Consider the following 19,574-nt stretch of genomic DNA (forward strand, 5'->3'; position numbering starts at 1 on the left):
CCTTCCCAAATAATTTTATGAGACCCATCTCATCCTGATACCAAAACCCAGTAGAGACTCAACAAGGCAAATATCCATGATGAATTTAGATACAAAAATCTTCAATAAAATACTGGCAAACCGATTGCAACAGCAAATCAAAAAGCTTATCCATCACAATCAAGTAGGCTTCATCCCGGGGATGCAAGGCTAATTCAACATACGTAAGTCTATGTATGTAATCCACCACATAAACAGAACCAAAGACAAAAACCACATGATTATCTCAATAGATGCAGAGAAGGCATTCAACAAAATTCAACAGCCCTTTATGCTAAAACTCAATAAACTAGGTATCGAAGGAATATATCTCAAAATAATAAAAGCTATTTATGACAAACCTGTAGCCAATATCATACAGAATGGGCAAAAACTGGAAGCATTTCCTTTGAAATCTGGCACTAGACAAAGATGCCTCTCTCATCACTCCTATTCAATATAGTATTGAAAGTTCTAGTCAAAGCAATTAGGCAAGGAAAAAAAAGGTATTCAATTAGGAAAGAAGGAAGTCAAATTGTTTATATTCGCAGACGGCATGATTGTATATTTAGAAAACCCCATTGTCTCAGCCCAAAATCTCCTGAAACTGATAAGCAACTTCAGCAAAGTCTCAGGATACAAAATCAATGTGCAGAAATTACAAGCATTCCTATACACCAATAACAGACTAACAGAGAACCAAATCATGAGCAAACTCCCATTCACAACTGCTACAAAGAATAAAATACCTAGGAAAACAACTAACAAAGGATGTAAAGGACCTCTTCAAGGAGAACTACAAACCACTGCTTAAGGAAATCAGAGAGGACACAAACAGATGGAGAAACATTCCATGCTCATGGTTAGGAAGAATCAATATCATGAAAATGGCCACACTGCCCAATGTAATTTATAGATTCAATGCTATCCCCATCAAGCTACCATTGACCTTCTTCACAGAACTGAAAAAAAAAATGCCTTAAACTTCATATGGAACCAAAAGAGAGCACACATAGCCAAAACAATCCTAAACAACAAGAACAAAGCTGGAGGCATCATGCTACCTGACTTCCAACTATACTACAAGGCTATAGTAATCAAAACAGCATGGTACTGGTACCAAAACAGAGATATAGACCAATAGAATAGCACAGAGGCCTTGGAGGTAATGCCACCCGTCTACAACCATATGATCTTTGACAAACTGGGCAAAAACAAGCAATGGGGAAAGCATTCCCTGTTTAATAAATGGTGTTGGGAAAACTGACTAGCCATGTGCAGTGTGCAGAAACTGGACCCCTTCCTGAAATTGTACACTAAAATTAACTCCAGATGGGTCAAAATTTTAAACATAAGACCTAACACCATAAAAACCCTAGAAAAACCTAGGCAAAACACCCTAGAAGAAAACCTAGGCAAAACCATTCAGGACATAGGCATAGGCAAGGACTTCATGACTAAAATACCAAAAGCAATGGCAACAAAAGCCAAAATAGGCAAATCGGATCTAATTAAACTCCAGAGCTTCTGCAGAGCAAAAGGAACAATCATTAGAGTGAACCAGCAACCAACAGAATGGGAAAAAATTTTTGCAATCTACACATCTGACAAAGGGCTAATATCCAGAATCTACAAAGAACTAAAACAGATTTACAAATAAAAAGCAAACAAATCCATCCAAAAGTGGGTGCAGGATATGAACAGACACTTTTCAAAAGAAGACATATATGAGACCAACAAACATATGAAAAAATGTTCGTCATCACTGGTTACTAGAAAAATGTGAATCAAAATCACATTGAGAGACCATTTCATGCCAGGTAGAATGGCTATCATTGAAAAATTGGGAGACAACAGATGCTGGAGAAGATGTGGAGAAATAGGAATATTTTACACTGTTGGTGGGAGTGTAAATTAGTTCAACCATCGTGGAAGACAGTGTGGCGATTCCTCAAGGACCTAGAAATAGAAATTCCATTTGACCCAGCAATCCCATTACTGGGTATATATCCAAAGGATTATAAATCGTTCTATTATAAAGACACATGCATGTATGTTCATTGTGGCACTATTTACAATAGCAAGGACCTGGAACCAACCCAGATGCTCATTGATGATAGAATGGGTGAGGAAAATGTGGCACATATACACCATGGAAAACTATGCAGCCGTAAAAAATGATGTGTTTGTGTCCTTTGTAGGTACATAGATAAATCTGGAAACCATCATTCTCAGCAAACTGACACAAGAACAGAAAATCAAACACTGCATATTCTCACTCATAGGTGGGTGTTGAACAATGACAACACATGGACACAGAGAGGAGACTGTCACACACTGGGGTCTGTAGTGGGGGCCATGGGAGGCACAGCGGGGGGATGGGGAGGTTGGGGAGGGATAACATGGGGAGAAATGCCAAATAAAGGTGACGGGGGGATGGAGGCAACAAATCACATTGCCATACATGTACCTATGCAACAATCCTGCATGATCTGCACAAGTACCCCGGAACCTAAATTGCAATAAAAAAATAGTAATAACAATATATCAGTACAAAATAACACGAATAAAAACAATAAAGTATAATAACATTATTATACAGCATTTACATTGTATTAGGTATTATAAGTAATCTAGAGATGATTTAAGATATATAGGAGGATGTGTGTAGGTTACATGCAAATACCACATCATTATCTAAAGGACTTAAGCATCCCAGGATTTGGGGATACACAGGGGAGTCCTGGAACCAATTCCTTGCAGATACCAAGAAACAACTATATATACTACTGGTTCTGTTTCTTTGGAGAATCCTAATACACACTTTTTGTTTCATTAGATTTTTTAGTAGCAAAAAGCATTTTCTTTTTCTTTATTTCTTCTAAAACAACAACAACAACAGGATCCAGTGCAGAATGTGCAGGTTTGTTACATAGGTATATGTGTGCTGTGGTGATTTGCTGCACCTATAGATTCGTCTTCTAAGTTCCCTCCCCTCACATCCCAGCCCCCAACAGGCCCTGGTTCATGTTGTTCCCCTCTCTGTGTTCATGTGTTCTCAGTGTTCAACTTCCACTTATGAGTGAGAACACGCTATGTTTGGTTTTCTGTTCCTGTGTTAGTTTGCTGAGGATGAGGGCTTCCAGCTTCATCCTCAACAAAAAGCATTTTCTAGTCAAACCTTTAACAAGCCTTCAGAAAGCACTTATGCTTACAAAATTGAATAGCCAAACATAGCATTGACTTATAGCAATTTAAAAAATAGAATTTATACTATTATGGTTTAAAATAGAAAATATCCAAAATACAAAAACATTGTTTCAAATTTCACTTTGAGGAATTTTGGATTTTATATACATATTATCTTTCCCTGGCCCTTCTGAGTAAATGTTAGTGGAAAGAAAGGATGTTGAATGTATATGTGTGTATTAGTGTAGTGATCTCATTACAGACTGTATAGAGTATATTTTTAGTGTATAATAAAGTAATACGCAAATGTGGGAAATTTTAATCGTACGTAAATATAGGAAACTATAAGCTTCTTGTCTTTCTGAGACAATGTCTACCAGGCGCCTATAATTTCAGAAGCCATTCCTTCCCTTCCTCCCTCATCCCTCCCTCCCTTCTTCCCTCCCTCCTTCCCTCCCTCTCTCCTTTCTACTCTTCCTTCCATCCTGCCTTTTGTCCATTCTTTTATTTTTTCTTTATTTCTTTTCTTTCTCTCATCACCTTCACCCCCTCCATTACATTTTGTAGTTATTGATATGTTTGAACATGGGCTGGATCTAAGTTATAGGTTTAGATAATCCCAAACATTCATTAAATTATTCCCACCTTGATTCTTCTTTATAGATGGAGACAAAGTCATTTTCCTATGCATAAAACAGGCATTAAACCTGCAAATATTTCTTGAGGACTCATTCTATTTCCTTATTCCGGGGGCTGGTAGAAAAATCAGTTAATGTTAGTGAAAGTCTTTGAGACCCATGTGTGAAATACACAATCTTAAATTGTTGGCCCTTTGCCAATTATGAAAATATCCTGACCTGTAGTCTTTTTGTTTTTTCAGTGAAAATACAAAGTTAAAAAGAGATTAGTTGCTTAGATTTAGGTAATATTATCAGTGTAGACCAACGAACTAAATTCTACAGGAAAAGAAAAAAAAAGAGCTCATTTGGCTACTGTATGATTACCAGCAGCCAGGTCCCATGCTGCTCCCAACCTGAGGGCACATAGATTTAAACAAATTTCTACTTTCCTCAGGAATTATAACATTTAAAAACCACAAGTGTATTTACTTATTTAAGAACATATCTGAGTCAGGACTTAAGTCACATTACTAAAAATGATTAACTTTTTCCCCCAATTATTGAAATAATTTTAAATCGAAGTAATCTGTGTTAAAAGTAGGGAGCTTTTCTGCATGAAGAAATAACAAGACCTTGTAGCTCTTATTAAGCTCGTATTAAACCACTGTAAGGGTTTCCCTTGGCTTTGCATGTAAAAAGCTATGTGGCCCACAAAAAAAGTAGCAAGGGATTCCTTAAGTTTTCTACTTGTTAAGTGGTCCATTTGGTAGTTACTATGGGTCCACTTCAAAGCAGTATTCTGAATAAATGTATTAAAACTAGTTTTCCTAAAGTGTTTTTCTAATTGAGGTTAAAGTTAAAAACAAGAGCCCATTCAGTATTAATTTTTCTGTTTTACAAAAAAACATATTTATGCTGGAGTATTTTTCTTGTTTCTACAACTTCAGAGAAATGACAAGCTGGGATTTCAGAAGTTCTGAGGATATATTTTGATATTTTAATAGGCCTATTGCCAGCTATGATTAGACACTCAATAAATAATTATATTGTTTGGGTAAGTTCATCGAAGAGAACATAATGTAGATTTCTTTTTGTTTTTACTTTAGAAAATTCCTGGAAAGTCTTCATTAAGTAGAAAACAAAACAAACCATAAGACCCACAAGGAATAAATAACAAAATCGACTTTGGGGCTATGGAGTTCGACTTAGCAGCTTGTACTCGATCCTTTATAACAAAACCTCTCTGCTAATGTGAAGCAGCTGTGGCAATTTCACAAAATGGCCTAAACTGTTGAAAAGCCATTAAGGGTCTGATGTATGTAGAATAAAAAGGTTCATTCAGCTTTTTAAAAGGTTTCCCAATATGGAGTGTTATTTTATTTTATAACCAAGTCTTAGTCATATTAAGTTTAAATGCCACAGAAAATTTTAATGACCATGTGGCTGGCTTTTTTTGGTGAAATAGCAAGAATTCTTCAACATATCTAAAATTCTTTTGGAAAAAAATTGGTTCAAATCTATAAGGCACACAGTGCAAGTTCCCACTATTAAATGCAGAGTTAGAAAACTTAGCAACACATACAGGTTGACTTACCATTTATGCTTGTAGGGGCACATAACTGAATTGGAATCAATTTCTTTAATCCTAAAGCACATAGAGTCTCCTGGAAATAATGAAAGCCACTTGCTTTCCCACCTTTTTCATAGGTCTGAGCCTCAATTATTAACTGTATATTTTTGAAGTTAGTTTGTATGGATTGTATGATTTTAAAAAACATGCCCGTGTCTTTTCTTAAGGATGTATATAGGATTATACCTCCAATTCTCATTCCCTTTTTTCCTCTGAAGGTGGTAGCTATATGATGCTTTTTAGGCATTTACCTGCTTTACCTGTTATTTTGAATTTTATAAGGTCTATTTCTGTGCCCTTCAAATTATTTCTAAGACAGAGGAAATGTTAGCTTGTTAATGTAGTCTGTATTCCACCTGCAGTGAGGTAGATATGATGTGATTTCCAATAGACTTCTAATTGTGCAGCTGCAAGAGCTATAAATATGTTTCTTAAAAATGCCTTGTAGATTTTCTTGTGTTTTTCTGATACGTACATCTATCTATGTGCTATTCAAATGTATTCTGCTAGACTGGAGGGATCACGTCCAGAGGACTTCTATGAATGCTAAGGCCCATGCACCAGAGACAGGCCAGTTCCAATCTACTGAAATAATCTCTCTGCCGTGTTAACCTTAAGAGCAGTGTGATACTGTGATTTGTCATACAAAATATATATTTGGTCTTCATCACCATTCCCAGCACAGAGTTCTTAGAACTCTTATAATTTCATGAGTAATAAGAGTGGTGGGATCATTTTGTTATAATATTTGGACTTTTGTCTTCAACTCTTGCAAAGCCCTAGAGCAATAAAAGTGAAAGGAGCATGTTTAGTTATTCATAACAAGCCCATTTCAACCACAGCTGAGATGATGTGAATAAGGTGATTTTTGGAAAGCCCCTAGATAATCACTTGATGAGGGGGATGGTTGTCAAGTGGACAAATCCTGTGATTAGAACTTGGAGAAGAGAGAGGGGCTGCAGACTGAGCTAGTTACTACTGGCCAGTAATTTCATCAGCTGTGCCTAGATAATGAAGCCTATGTCAAACCCCCCAGAAATGGAGTTTGGAGAGTTTCTGGGTTGCTAAACATGCAGATGCTCTGGGAGGGCGGCACATCTGGGGAGATCATGGAAGCTCCACACCGTCTCCAACATACCTTACCCTACATACCTTTCCATCTGGCTGTTCCCGAGTTATATCCTTTATTAACAAACCAGTAATTTAGTAAACAAACTCTTTTCCTGGGTTCTGTGGGCCATTCACGCAAATGGTCAAACCCTAAGAAGAGGCCATGGGATCCTCTGTTGTATCGTCACTCAGTTGGAAACACAGTTGATAATCTGCACATAGGATTGGCATCTGAAGTAGGAGCAGTCTTGTGGGGCTAGCCTGTAACCTATGGGATGAGATGCTAACCTTAAGTAGATAGGGTCAGAATTGAATTTAATTATGGGATAGCCAGTTAGTGTCTGATAGAGAACTGAGTTGAATTATTGTGGAAAACCTCCCCACACATCTAGAGATCTGAAGTGTTGTGTGAGAGTAGAGTGAATAAAGAAAAACACTTCGTGTTTCCTAATCAACAGGTCAGAATAGAAACTTTGATGCATAGGAAATAGAACTGGCCATCTTCCATGAAAATAAGTAAGCCCAAGGACTGGGAGCCTACGATTTGCTAAAGTAGGAAGGAACATCTGGAGATGCTCATTCTCTGAGGACTCAATCACCATGTATTTGTGCAAGGTATTTGCTAAATGTTTTGAGATAGACAACTGATACAAGATGGTCCTTGACTCCACGTGGCTTAGGTCCTGTTGGAAAGATCAGATGTATGTAATTTTTATGTTAATGGTAAGGCAGTACTGCCCTATGCAGAGTGGTGCTCTCCTGGCACATGGTACTAGTGTCAGTGCTGTGAGATCAGGGAAAGCACCTATGGACAGCAGTGGCTCTCAGCACAGCTTGCTGGGCAGATTGGGTTTGTATTAGGCTTTGAGCAAAAGACTGCGATAGGGCAAGAGGCTCAAACAGGTGCCCCCATCCCGCACCTGGTGCACCACACATTCCCCGAGTACATAATAGCACTTCACTGAAAGAGGACAGTACAGTAGGATGGAGATCAACCTCACACAGTTTGGAAAGCTAAGGCCTGGGCTATAAGACACAGAGAGGTCTCAATGTCTCACTGGTGCTTAGATGCCAAGTCCCGTTGAAGAGACGGCACAGTGAAGGGGAATGGATGGGAAATATTTTAAGACTGAATAGTGGCTGAGGATGACAGGGGCTAAGAAGTTCCAGAGAGGGAACAGTGAATGGAAGCCTTGGAGAAGTCAGTGGAAGTCTGATTCTACTTGTTACATTCGAGCCTCTTAATAAATAGCCATTGACTAACACTAAGAATAATCTAGATATGTTACAAAACCATAGTTTTTCAAAACTTACCAGAGAGCTGAAGATAAAAACAGAAATAAACTAAATTCTAGAGAGTCACAGATCTTTCTAAGAGAGAAATGGCCCAGGTTGTTTTATCTCTGGAGGCATTATGAATAAGGAGCAGATATGTCATAGACTGGGGTAAATGGAAACCAGCTCCACTTTTAATGAACTCTCAATAGCCACCAGCGGGCTGGTATGGTGGATTAGATTGCCAAGGAGCATCCTCCTACAGTGAGTCTACACCTACTGGACATTTCTTTCCCACAGGACTTTTACTGAGAGCACACAGCTAATGAGCCAAAGATTGGGACAGGGCAAAAGGCTCAAACAGGTGCTGCCAGCCCACACCTGGTGCACAATACTTTTCCTGAGTACATAATAGTATCCCACTGAAAGAGGACAGGTCAGCAGGATGCAACCTCCTGCAGTTTGGAAAGCTAAGTATTGGGCTATAAAACAGAAAGGTCTAAATGTCTCACTGGTGCTTAAATCTCGAGTCCTATGGAAAAGATGAAACCAGTGGTAAACTGGATCTAACTAAAGCTGCAGCAAAGCCCAGAACCATCGCAACTACGGATTGGATTGACTGTCACTTCCCATCCTCCACCCAGCATCACCCCATAGTAGAGGCCTGCTGGAGAAAGGGATGCAACCTTTCCTGGAGGCAAAGATCATTTATTTCCTTGTCTCATTTTTGTTCTTTTATGCATAATGTCTAGCATATAATAAAATATTACAAGACAACTGAAGAGTCAGGAAAATATGATCTGTAATCAAAAGAATAAAATAGCCAACAAAACTAATCCATAGATAGCCCAGATGTTGGTATCAACAGACAAGTACTTTAAAACAGTTGTAATAAGTATATGAAACAAGCTGGTGAAAAAGGTATACAGTATGACACAGTAGAATGACCTACAGTTAGTAACACAGAGAAGCAGAAAAGGTCCATCTCTCCCTCTCCAGTGATCTACTTTGAATCTGTTATTTACTTGCTAGGAAATAAGAAATAATTAAAACTACTTTGGTGAAAAAACGAAGACTTGGAGAATTTGAAATAAACTTGCATATGGCCGTTATGTTGAGACAAGATATTGGCACTGTTAAATTCTAATGTCTGACCTTGCCATATTTTTAACTATTTTGAAAATTTTCATTCTATCATATTCTCCTCCTTTATGTATTTAATATTATTATTTTAAAGTCAAGCAATATTAAAAAGAAATTCAAATTAGACTTACAAAATGAAGTAGATACCATTGACGAGTTTTGTAATCTTGTGATCTGAGATTAGCAATATCATTGGTATCTATTAATTATAATTTTATTAATAATTTTAATTATTTGATTTGATGTAATACTTTCAAGTTCATCTACAATTTATGTCATTTTCTACAAAAATTTCTATTCAGTAATTAGTTGATTCTATCTTTGCTTACTGATATAGTATGAAATGTTATATTTTATCATAATTAAAAATTAGATTTTTAAAAATAAACGAAGATCACTGAATAAAGAGGGTTTGTATTATGCTGTTTTTCACTTACTACAGTGCTATAAATTTTATTTATTCCAGATCTTTTACACTCAACACACACTAAAAAAGAAATATTTTATAATCCTGTGTATTCCACAGTATCCAGTATTAACTTGGGTAGAGGATAAGCAGTACAACTACATTAATTAAGTCAACCATTCAGTTATTCACATTCTTATTTCTTGCTGCTACTGAAAATTACAAATATGAATGAGACACCACACTGTCCTTAAGTTGTTCATGGTCTTCTAATTAATTGATTGACATTAGTGACAGGTGGAAAATAAAAACATAATCATTTTTGATAGTGTTGTGGCATTTGTATTCTTAAGGTAAAGTATAACTTTAGAAAAATAGATTGAATAAAGTAATACATGCAAAGTAGTTTCAAGCAGTTATGTAGGAAGCCCACAACAATTGTTAGATACCTTATTGTTTTTATTAAAATCACTATTATAAAAACAAAGTAAGGTAAAGTATAACTTTATAAAATTAGATTGATAAAGTAATATATGTGAAGTAGTTTAGCATAGCGATTGGCATGTAGTAATCCCACAATAATTGTTATCTTATTTTTATTAATATCATTATTATAAAAAAGTATAGAGATGTTCTGAAGTTTTTTCTCTTATATGTATGTATTGGTACACTACTATTTGCATCACTGTCTAAAATGTTACATTTAAAAAGTATAGGGAAAATATTTGAAGTAATTTGAAATGCTTTTTTTCAAAATTAACTTGCAGATCCCGAAACAACTAACATGGATAAGTTAAGCGATAGCTTCACAGCAGGAAATTTTCTTTTGGTAGCCACAAACTAGTTTTCACAGTATTTTAAAAGCATTAGAATTTGATTTGCATGTTTGTGCTTTGGGTGTTCAAATCTAGCTTGGTCATCTTTGCCTTCTCCATCATCAGTTACACATGTTCATATACATATACATGCCTGGATGCTAGAGCTTACACAATTTTGAGGTCTTTCCTTAATAAAAGGGCTTGGAAAGAACCTATTCAAGCGAGGGGCTCTGCAGCTTAAGCTTCATTAGATTCATGATAAACTGTATTCTGCTTTATCAGTCTTTAAAAATGTTTTCCAAGATCAGGTGAATCAAAATTTGTTTTGCTCTACAAGAATTCACCCTCTTTTCCGTGCCACTCTCTTGCTTTCTCTTTAATTACTACATCTTATTAGGCATTAGAAATACAGCTTCTATTGGTTATAAATATGCTAAATCCTTTGGGAACAAAAGTACAATGAGGGAAATAGAAAATAACATATATTAAATTTCTTTGGGGATAGTTGTAATTTCTGTGGGTCTACCTTTAGGTCTACTAGATCTCCTTTTGGTTTACTTTTAAATAATTCTGTTGATAGAGTCATGTGCCTATTTTCTTAGCTGCCTTTTAAGAAAGCCTTAAGAAAATTTCATGGCTCCCATAAAAATACATTGAACAACTACTGTATGCCATGCATCATGTCTTACCAAGTCAGTAATTTATCGATCGCTCCCTTCTGCTCTGCCCTCATAGTACCTTATATTATCTTTTCCATCTTTCATTCTCTTTCCTGCCCCCTTCTGTTTGTCTTTAATATGGTCCTCTACTGACTCCTGGTAGTGTCAACTTTTCTACTATGATACACTAATTTCTAGGTGATAATTTGACCACTGTATTCTTAAACATCAAAGGATATCTTTAAGTAATTTAACCACTTGACTTTAAGCTGCAGTTCAATGTTCAACAGATATGATGGCACCATTCACAAAAAAAGAACGTATGAGGCACATAACTCAAATGGGAGATAGGATAAGTGCTCCTATCTGACATCTTGATTAATATGAATTTTGTCAAGCTTATTTAGTAGTTCATAAGCTCATGTCAGCAATGATAACAGTAGCCATTAGTGATAACCCTGAAAATGTTGAGGTTTTAAGAGCTAGGATTTTCTTTGAAGTTCAGGGCATCTAGACACCAAAGTTCAACTCTAAGATAGGATGCAAAGTAGAAAGTGGAAAATGTTAAAAACATCAGTGGATCTAATTTTCTTTTTCACCATTGTGCTTTGTAACATTCTCATTTTCATTAGTTATGGAATTATGATACATTGTGAAAATTAAATGAAAGTCACTAATTTTATTTTTAAAGAAGATATCATAGTCCATCTTGAGAAGATAGATCTCTATACAGCAGAGGGAAAAAGGATCATTCATTTGTCCTAGAGCAGGGTATACAACAATCTCCATACAGCTGCCTTGTTCAGTTTTCCATGATCATGGAAAGAACCTATAGAGGAATAGTAGACTATAGCCATTAGGTTGTAATGGGTCCAAGACATAGCTGTTTTATCATTAGTTGGAAGTGTTTCTCATGGAGCACTCTTGGATCATCTGTATCAGGATCACCAAGGCAACAGTAATCAAAACAGCATGGTACTGATAACAAAACAGAGACATAGACCAATGGAATAGAACAGAGGCCTCTGGAGCAACACCACACATCTACAACCATCTAATCTTTGACAAACCTGACAAAAACAAGCAACGGAGAAAGGATCCCCTGTTTAATAAATGGTGTTGGGAAAATTGGCTAGCAATGTGCAGAAAGCAGAAACTGGATCCCTTCCTGACACCTTACACTAAAATTGACTCCAGTTGGATTAAGGACTTAAACATAAGACCTAACACCATAAAAACCCTAGAAGAAAACCTAGGCAAAACCATTCATGTCATAGGCATAGGCAAGGACTTCATGATTAAAACTCCAAAAGCAATGGCAACAAAAACCAAAATAGACAAATGGGATCTAATTAATCTCCAGAGCTTCTGTATAACAAAAGAAACAATCATTAGAGTGAACTGGCAACCAACAGAATGGGATAAAATTTTTGCAATCTACCCCATCTGACAAAGGGCTAATATCCAGAATCTACGAAGAACTAAAACAGATTTACAGGAAGAAACAAACCCACACAAAAGTGGGTGAAGAATACGAACAGACAGTTTTCAAAAGATGACATATATGAGGCCAACAAACATATGAAAAAATGCTCATTATCACTGATCATTAGAGAAGTACAAATCAAAACCACATTGAGATACCATCTCACACCAGTTAGAATGGCAATCATTAAAAAATCTGAAGACAACAGATGCTGGAGAGGATGTGGACAAATAGGAACACTTTTACACTGTTGGTGAGAGTGTAAATTAGTTCACCCATTTTGGACAACAGTGTGGCGATTCCTAAGGGATCTAGAAATAGAAATTCCATTTGACCCAGCAATCCCATTACTGGGCATATACCCAAAGGATTATAAATCGTTCTATTATAAAGACATATGCACATGTATGCTCATTGCGGCACTGTTTACAATAGCAAAGACCTGGAACCAACAATATGCCCATCAATGATAGAGTGGACATATATACCATGGAATACTATGCAGCTATAAAAAAAAAATGATGAGTTTGTGGTCTGTTTTCTCTGTCTCCCCACCCATCTCCTTGCCTCCTCCAACCAGCGTTTAGAAGTTTCTCCTTTCCTCAGGTGGTCTGAAGTTTCATATACCTTAGCATAGATCTTCCTTTATACAGTGTGCTAGGTAATTATTGGGCTTCTTTAATTTCAAAACTAGTACCCTTCAGTGCTGGAACATTTTTAAAATTATTTCTTTAATATTTTTCTCCCATCCTTATTCTGTTCTGTCTTTCTAGGATTTCTTTTGTCCAAGTTTTGCACCTTCTGGAAAAAAGGTTCTTGGTTCTTCTTGGTTCTCTACCTTTCTATTCTTCCTATATTTTATTTCCTTATCTTCCTATAATAATTTCTGGAATCAACTATGCATTCTTATCTTTTTATTAGATTTTATTTTATTTATCATAGTTTTTAATTTCAAAGAGTTCTTTTCCTGTTACATAAATGTATCCTTTTTATTGTTATGATTTCACAAATGTGTTTTCTCTTATCATTTTTAAATCCTAACAGTAGTGTATCAGTCTGTTCTCATGCTGCTATAAAGAAATACCAGAGGCTGAGTAATGTATAAAGAAAAGAGGTTTAATTGCTTCGAAGTTCTGCATGGCTATGGGGACCTCAGGAAAGTTATAATCATGGCAGAAGGCACCTCTTCAATGGCAGCAGGAGAGAAAATGAGTGCCGGCAGCGGAAATGCCAGACACTTACAAAATCATCAGATCTCAGGAGAACTCACTATCGTAAGAACAGCATAGGGGAAACTGCCTCCAGTATTCAATTTCCTGCACCTGGTTCCACACTTGACATGTGGGGATTATTACAATTCAAGGTGAGATTTGGGTGGGGACACAGAATCAATCTATATCAGATAGGGTTTTCTTTGTTTATATTTGAGATTTTCTTCTTTTTTTATTAACATTGCTTTTTAAGTTCTTTGTAAAACACTTTCCAGATTTCAGTATGAATCTCCACTATCTCCAGTGTTTCTGGAGATAAAGAGACAGGAATAACACCTAATCTGAGCCTCAGGCCTCAACAAAGGAAAGACCCCAAACCAGACAACAGGTTCTGGGACAGGAACAGGAATCACATATGCTTTGAACACTGCACTGTGAGGATCTCTGCTACTTCTGCAGGAATATTGAGACAAGATCAGTAAGAAAGAAACTGGATTAATTAACAGTCTGAGCCTGGAATCAAACTCCAGTCCCTGAGGTGAGAGGAGCACAAAAGAGAAGGAGAAGGTTATGAGACAAAAATAGATCTGCAAACACATGGAATGCTTAAGGGCAATCATGAGGAGCTTCAATGGAGATTACAAGAACGGGACATCCCCTCAGGCTGAAATTACTTAACTCCATATTCAGCCACTTTGCAACTCTGTCAGTAGTGTAGAGCATCTCTTGACTAAGTTATGCCAGGTGTATTAGTCTGTTTCCCGCTGCTAATAAAGACATATCTGAGACTGAGTAATTTATAAAGGAAAGAGGTTTCATTGACTGATAGTTCCGCATGGCTCAGGAGGCCTCACAATCACAGCAGAAGACGAAGGAAATGAAAAGGGACATCTTACATGGCAGCCGGCAAAAAGAGAGCTTATGCAGGGGAACTCCTGTTTATAAAACCATGAGATCTTGTGAGACTTATTGACTACAATGAGAACAGTATGGGAACCGCCCTCATGACCAGTTATCTCCCACTTGGTCCCTCCCACAACACATGGGACTTATGGGAGCTACAATTCAAAATGATATTTGGGCGGGGACACAGCCAAACCATATCACCAGGCATCCAGTTACACTTCTGTTTGGACACATTTTACATTGGAATGGCATAGTCAAATAATTTGTACACCCAGGCACATGACACTGCCACCATCTATCCAAGAAGTTTATGATATTCCAAGTTGACTTCTGGTGTGCAATTTGCCATTTAATCTGCTCTTGGTGACCATTGTGGAGTATCAGAGTGGAGAATGCCATTTCGAATGACCTCAATTATGTTATGCTACAAGCAATCCTCAAGATCTCATAACTAACTGAGTTTTTGGGGGTAATGGAGTAATTATATAACTCTTTTTTCTTGTGATTTAATGTTACCATGATCATGCTAAGCATTTCATTGGAAGGGATGGATCCACCAAAGTTTATCTTCATTAATATCTCCTTTGTTCAAAAATAAAAATTTTATTTTTTTCCCTAAGTATACACGAATAAGAAAGTAAATTTCATAAATCCTTCAAGATTTAAAAACTGCACTCAGCAGGCACTGGTTATCAGATGCTAGTGTATATAACAAGTACCTGGAGAGACAGTGTTAAATGCAGAATTCCAAACCCTATCTCTAGAGATTCTAATACAGTAGATCTGGGGTAGGTTTCAGCAATGCCCACCCCCCCTTTTTTTTTTTTTTTGAGACGTAGTCTTATAATCTTACTCTGCTGCCAGGCTGGAGTGCAGTGATGCAATCTTGGCTCATTGCAACATCCCCCTCCCGAGTAACAGACTACAATCTATTCCCCTGCCTCAGCCTCCCAAGTAACTGGGACTACAAGTGTGCACCACCACACCCAGCTAATTATTTTGCATTTTAGTAGAAGCAGGGTTTCACCATGCTGGCCAGGATGATCTAGAACTCCTGACCTCATAATCTGCCCACCTCAGCCTCCCAAAGTGCTGGGATTACAGGTGTGAGCTACGGCGCCAGGAATGTCCTTTTTTTTTTTTTTTTTTTTTTATACTTTAGATTCTGGGTACATGTGCAGATCATGCAAGATTGTTGCATAGGTATATTCATGGTAAGGTGGTTTGCTGCCTCCATCCCCCATCACCTATATCTGACATTTCTTCCCACGTTATCCCTCCTCACCCTCCCTCCCACTATCCCTCCCCATCCCCTCCCCTGAAAGGAACACAGGTGTGATGCTCCCCTCTCTGTGTCCACATGTTCTCATTGTTCAACGCCAGCTTATGAGTGAGAACATGCAGTGTTTGATTTTCTGTTCTTGTGTCAGTTTGCTGAGAATGATGGTTTCCAGATTCATCCATGTTCCTACTAAGGACACAAACTCAACATTTTTTTTATGGCTGCATAGTATTCCATGGTATATACATGTGCTACATTTTCTTTGTCCAGTCTGTCATTGGTGAGCATTTGGGTTGGTTGCAGGTATTTGCTATTGTAAACAGTGCCGCAATGAACATACATGTGCATGTGTCTTTATAACAGAACAATTTATAATCCTTTGGGTATATGCCCAGTAATTAGATTGCTGGGTCAAATGGAATTGCTATTTCTAGATCCCTGAGGAATCACCACACTGTTGTCCACAATGATTGAATTAATTTACCCTCCCACCAACAGTGTAAAAGTGTTCCTATTTCTCCACATCCTCTCCAGCATCTATTGTCTCCAGATTTTTTCATGATCGCCATTCTAACTGATGTGACATGATATCTCAATGTGGTTTGATTTACATTCCTCTAAATGATCAGTGATGATGAGCATTTTTTCATATGTTTGTTGGCCTCATATATGTCTTCTTTTGAAAAGTGTCTGTTCATATCCTTCACCCACTTTCAGATGGGATAGTTTTTTTTTTTTTTTTTCCCTGTAAATCTGTTTTAGTTCTTTGTAGATTCTGGACATTAGCCCTTTGTCAGATGGGAAGATTGCAAAAATTTTTTCCCATTCCGTTGGTTGCTGGTTCACTCTAATGATTGTTTCTTTTGCTGTACAGAAGCTCTGGAGTTTAATTAGATCCCATTTGTCTATTTTGGCTTTAGTTGCCAATGCTTTTGGTGTTTTAGTCATGAAGTCCTTGCCTATGCCTATGTCATGAATGGTTTTGCCTAGGTTTTCTTCTAGGGTGTTTGTGGTCTTGGGTCTTACGTTTAAATTTTTAATTCATTTGGAATTAATTTTGGTGTAAGGTGTCAGGAAGGGGTCCAGTTTCTGCTATCTGCACATGGCTAGCCAGTTTTCCCAACACCATTTATTAAACAGGGAACCCTTTCCCCATTGCTTGTTTTTGTCATGTTTGTCAAAGATTAGATGGTTGTAGATGTGTGGCATTGCTTCTGAGGCCTCTGTTTCATTCCATTGGTCTATGTCTCTGTTTTGGTACCAGTACCAGCTCTTTTGATTACTGTAGCCATGTAGTATAGTTTGAAGTTGAGCAGTGTGATGCCTCCAGCTTGTTCTTTTTGCTTAGGATTGTCCTGGCTGTGCAGTCTCTCTTTTGGTTCCATAGGAAGTTTAAAGTGTTTTTTTCCAGTTCTGTGAAGAAGGTCATTGATAACTTGATGGGGATAGTGATGAATCTATAAATTACTTTAGGCAGTATTGCCGTTTTCAGGATATTGATTCTTCTTAACCATGAGCATGGAATGTTTTTCCATCTGTTTGTGTCCTCTCTTATTTCCTTGAGCAGTGGTTTGTAGTTCAGGGAGGCTACTTTTAACTGAACCAAAAGAAAAAGGAAGAGACAGTCAGCTGAGATTTAGAGAAAGAAGTTCCAGACAGAGGGATCTATGAATGCAAAGATCCCATAGGAGGAAGAAGCTTGTCTCCAGTTTGGAGACAGCAGGTGGTCAGTGCAATTGGAGTAAAGCCAACAAGGAAAATGAAGCACAAGATAGAGTTAGTGGTGTAGGCAGGAGCCAGATCATGAGGTGCTAGGTAAATCATCTGCATTTGTTTTCTAAAGAGGATTGGAAAGCCATTGCAGAGTTTAAGAATGTAGGTGATGCAGTTGGGCAGGAGTACCTTATACCTTGTTATAATAAGTTTTTTTTCTTTTCTTCCCTTCTCATTTTCTTTTCTCTGACTTTTTCTATGTTAATAATGTAGAAGTCTTAAAAAGTCAAAATACAAATAATATGGCCACTGTCTACTTTAATGACAACTTTTTCTTGTCATCGCCCTTTAAACTGTTCTTGGTTTTACTCCCAGGCACCCTCTTATCTATTAAGTGAATTCCTTTTCATCCTTGGAAACTCATCTTGATGTCACTTTGGTTAAGCTGCCCTTGGTCTTTTTAAACATAATTAAGATATTTTATACGTGGACTTATGTTATGATAATGTTACAATATCATAGCAGTTATGATATTGTATTATTAATGTGGTTCTATTCACATTTTCTTAACTGATTATGAAATCCTCCTCCCCTAAATAACATGAGTTTGACTTCATAAGGATATATACTCTTTCCTTAGGTCTCATGAATATAGCATGATGGCCAGCACATATAAAGCATATAATAAGTGTTTGCTAGATGAATGTGGAGAGTTCAGTTGACCAGCAAGTGAGTAACAAAATGTGGAGTAGAATTGAAGTCTGGGTAGAGTAGGCCAGAAGTAGTGGGTCCCCTTGGTTATTGAAAAATTGTCATATCTATCTATGAACATTGCACACGAGCATCAATATCATAGAATAAAATTATATAAGGAGCCATATCATAGCTTCATAACTAATGAAGTACAAATAGATTACAGGTGGGGTGAGGAAGAAATCTCTGCTAGCCCCTAAGTTGTCCCTGGTAGCCTGATGTAGCCCGGTCTATACCCCAGCGTGTCATACATATATTGTCGTTTTTCATGTGAGCCACAGGATAGAAAACCGTTGACAACACTACATATAACCTGAATGGTGATCAAAAGAGTTAGTGGGCTGAATGCAAGATTGAATTGACAAAAGTTTGCAATCTCCACTTAGCTAAAAAAAAAATAGTGCATGTACAAGTAATAGATATTTCTGCTTATTAGGGCCTATATACAGGATCACAATTTTCCCTTGGGAAAATTACTAAAACAGCTTTTCCTTAAAGTAAAAATTGGTTTAGAGACATTGAAAATTATTCAAAATATTAATTACAGTTTTTTTTAAGTTACAGTTATCTCTGATTTATGATGAACAGGCTAAAGAAATCTGTTAAGCTTTGGGAGTTTTGCTCTGATTACATGAAAGCAGGAAAAACATAGCAAAATTAACTTTTCCTTGCTTGGGGTGAGTTCATTTTGTCAAAGTTAATATTCATGATGGTTCAGATTGGCCTCAACTCAAGCAGGGCCAGCAGGGTTATTTTGCATTTTGCAGACTCATCTGTAAATGGGCAAATTTCACATGTAGACAATTATTTCTGGAAATACAAGTATGTGTGTGTGTGCATATGTGTGTACTTATTGAGAATTCTCATTAATTCACACTAATTCTGCACAAAGGAGTCTGCATTAAGTTTTTAAAAATCACAAAGTACTTTATTACTAAAGGAACTTGGAATAATTATTTTAATGACTACACATGACTGTAGTATAATCCTTTTGTGTAAAGTTTCTCCCTGAGACTTTTTTTCTCTAATCAAGTGACAAAATCTATGAAGGTCTACCTTGGTAGGCCTTTCCTTTGGTAAAATAAGGATAAACTTTACCAAAGTGCCTGTTGAAATTTTTCTGCAAATATTGTTATTGATACAATAAAAATGTATTTTTAGGTGAGGTATTTTCTTTCTAGAGTCAATTCTGGAATATACCAGAATTTAATCAATTAGCTCAGAGATACAAAGCGAGTACAGCATGATACGAGCATTGTTTTTAATTTCAAGAATATAATTTTATAAGTGAAAAACTGAAAACATTTAACAAGTATTTTTTTATCCAAAGATGTCTTTCTCGGTCACTCAATACT

This window comes from Sapajus apella, unplaced genomic scaffold (assembly GCF_009761245.1).
Source record: "Sapajus apella isolate SASKATOON/1434 unplaced genomic scaffold, GSC_monkey_1.0 scaffold39, whole genome shotgun sequence".
NCBI lineage: Eukaryota > Metazoa > Chordata > Mammalia > Primates > Cebidae > Sapajus > Sapajus apella.